The following is a 3817-nucleotide window of genomic DNA, read 5'->3' on the forward strand; positions in this document are numbered from 1 at the left end:
GTCACAAGGTTTTTCTATTATTTGACCTAATGACCTAGTTTTTGAAGGCACGTGACCCACTTTTAAACTTGACCTAGATATCATCAAGGTGAACATTCTCACCAATTTTCATGAAGATCTCGTGAAAAATATGGCCTCTAGAGAGGTCACAAGGTTTTTCTATTTTTCTAGTTTTTGACCGCACATGACCCAGTTACGAACCTGACCTAGATATCATCAAGCTGAAGGCACGTGACCCACTTTTAAACTTGACCTAGATATCATCAAGGTGAACATTCTCACCAATTTTCATGAAGATCTCGTGAAAAATATGGCCTCTAGAGCGGTCACAAGGTTTTTCTATTTTTCTAGTTTTTGACCGCACATGACCCAGTTACGAACCTGACCTAGATATCATCAAGCTGAACATTCTCACCAATTTTCATGAAGATCCATTGAGAAATATGGCCTCTAGAGAGGTCACAAGGTTTTTTCTATTTTTAGATCTACTGACCTAGTTTTTGACCCCACATGACCAAGTTTCGAATCTGACTTAGATATCATCAAGATGAACATTCTGACCAATATTCATGAAGATCTCATGAAAAATATGGCCTCTAGAGAGGTCACAAGGTTTTTCTATTTTTAGATCTACTGACCTAGTTTTTAACCCCACGTGACCCAGTTTCGAACTTGACCTAGATATCTTCAAGGTAAACATTCTGACCAATTTTCATGAAGATCCATTGAAAATATCGCCTCTAGAGAGGTCACAAGGTTTTCCTATTTTTAGACCTACTGACCTAGTTTTTGACCGCACATGACCCAGTTTCGAACTTGACCTAGATATCATCAAGGTGAACATTCTGACAAATTTTCATGAAGATCCTTGAGAAATATGGCCACTAGAGAGGTCACAAGGTTTTTCTATTTTTAGATCTACTGACCTAGTTTTTGACCCCACATGACCCAGTTTCGAACTTGACCTAGATATCATCAAGGTGAACATTCTGACCAATATTCATGAAGATCTCATGAAAAATATGGCCTCTAGAGAGGTCACAAGGTTTTTCTATTTTTAGATCTACTGACCTAGTTTTTAACCCCAGGTGACCCAGTTTCGAGCAGCTTGACCTAGATATCATCAAGATGAACATTCTGACCAATTTTCATGAAGATGCATTGAGAAATATGGCCTCTAGAGAGGTCACAAGGTTTTTCTATTTTTAGACCTAATGACCTAGTTTTTGACCCTACGTGACCCAGTTTCGAACTTGACCTAGATATCATCAAGATAAACATTCTGACCAATTTTCATCAAGATCTCATGAAAAATATGGCCTCTAGAGAGGTCACAAGGTTTTTCTATTTTTAGACCTACTGACCTAGTTTTTGACCCCACCTGACCTAGTTTCGAACTTGACCTAGATATCATCAAGGTGAACATTCTGACCAATTTTCATGAAGATCTTGTGAAATATATGGCCTCTAGAGAGGTCACAAGGTTTTTCTATTTTTAGACCTACTGACCTAGTTTTTGATGGCACGTGACCCAGTTTCGAACCTGACCTAGATATCATCAAGATGAACATTCTGACCAACTTTCATAAAGATCCCATGAAAAATGTGACCTCTAGAGTGGTCACAAGCAAAAGTTTACAGACGCACGGACGGAGGACGGACACCGCGCCATCACAAAAGCTCACCTTGTCACTTTGTGACAGGTGAGCTAAAAAAAATAAGCGTCTAACGCCAGACAGCGTTTTGGCTGGGTTTCCCAAATTAGGTGATAATGAGTTAAACTTCTAGTAAAGGCATACAATAAATAACCCCCAAATTAATAAGCACTATTGAAGGAAAACAGGGAAAAAAGAAAGGGACAGGTAGGAAATGAAATTAAAGAAATAAATTGGTGTAATAAAAACACGATTTTCAATCTTTATATCTCTGTGACCTTCACCTTTGGCCCCGAAATCATTTGGAGTCATGTACGCATCAAGACCAACATACATAATATGAAGTTTCAAGGTCCTAGGTGTAACACTTGTCTAAATATTGAGCGGAAACAGTTTTCAATGTTCAGGTCCCTGTGACCTTGACCTTTGTCACAGTGTCCCCATTCACACTTTGGACCAACTAGGGTAAAGGGGGATAATTCTGACCAAATTACTTGAAGTTTGGATATGTAGTTGCTGAGAAAAATGAATAAAGAAAAAAGGTTAATATGAGAAGGGTTATTTTTAAACACGAGATTCCTTATCCCATCCATCCGCAAGCCTGTCCAACCGTCTGGACAGCCCTAATCTACAAGCTTGATTTTTCTTGGAAAACCCGGCCAAAAGTATTAACAACAGTTAAACACTCTGCAGTTTTGTTTAATCTTATTTATGAGCATACTGTACATGAACTTTGTATATGACAATGTTAATTATGAATATATAAATAAATTTTATTTTATGCTCTTCAGTGATATACTGAAATTTATCAGTGAAATAAAATTGATATTTTCACTGTTTCAAACAGTGAAAAAAAATATCACTGTTTCAAACAGTGAAAATATCATTTTTATCAGCTCGACTTCTCGAAGAAAAAGTAGAGCTATTGCACTCGCACCGGTGTTGGCGTTGGCTTCGCCGCTGGTTAAAGTTTTTGATAAAGTCAAATATCTCTGTTACTATCAAAGCTGTATACTGACTTGAAACTTAAAACACTTATTTACTGTCAAAGTTTACACCAGGAGAAACAATCCCCATAACTCTGATTTGAATTTTGACAGAATTATGCCCCTTTTTAACTTAGAAGTTTTGGTTAAAGTTTTTGATAAAATCAAATATCTCTGTTACTGTCCGAGCTATTGACTTGAAACTTAAAACAGTTATTTACTATCAAAGTCTACACCAGGAGAAACAATTCCCATTATTCTCATCTGAATTTTGACAGAGATATGTCCCCTTTTAACTTGGATTTTTTTTCACTGGCAAAGCTCTAATTCAGAATCAAGCACTGAGAAAAGTCCAGCGCGCTGTCCTATGGACAGCTCTTGTTTTTCACTTTTTTTTGTTGTTAATTTATGATAAGATACCACATACAGGGTGCATGTACCACGTGACTTTTTCGCTAATCTGGGGTGCCAAAAACATGGCAGATACCTCGGTAAAAGTGACATTTTCTTAAATATCTTTTCGGCAGCCTGTTCAAATAAAAGGAAACATAGATGAGTGCCGTCTCATATGAAAATCTGACACTCGGCTACAAGTTTTTTGTTTCTAAGTCCATTCGTTTTCTCTAAAAGTGCAACCGCGCAACTGAAGTGAACAAATTTGATGATGTTAAGAAGGGGGACATTTTCGCAAATTCAATTGATAAATCCTTTAAAAGGCCGTAAAAGACTTTTTTGCGACACGGATATTTGTACGAGTATTGTCTTGACATATACAATTTAAGAAATTACAAATTAAAAGCCTTCAATAGCTTCCTAGGCCGGATTTATCAAATTGCTAAGCAGGGGTCCGTTTTTCTTGATGCTAAGACGGGGGCGTGATTCAATGATTTGGTAATGGAAGTCTTTTGTATTTCATTAACCCGCTTCATTTAAGTTTTTCCATGTTTATACTGCTTACTATAAGAAAAATCCGGTTGTATATATGTTAAAATTCAAATGGTCATGACAAATGAAAGCTTCTTACCGACTGTGAACTGTGAAATTTTACTTAAAGGTGAAATACTTAATTTGACTGATTTAATGAAAAATTCACCAAAACCCACTCTATGGTGTCGGCCCGGTACAATTTCTCCTTTGCTGTATAGTAAAACAAGCACTTTTGGACATGGATTCAGC

Source organism: Mercenaria mercenaria, chromosome 1 (assembly GCF_021730395.1).
Source record: "Mercenaria mercenaria strain notata chromosome 1, MADL_Memer_1, whole genome shotgun sequence".
Taxonomy (NCBI): domain Eukaryota; kingdom Metazoa; phylum Mollusca; class Bivalvia; order Venerida; family Veneridae; genus Mercenaria; species Mercenaria mercenaria.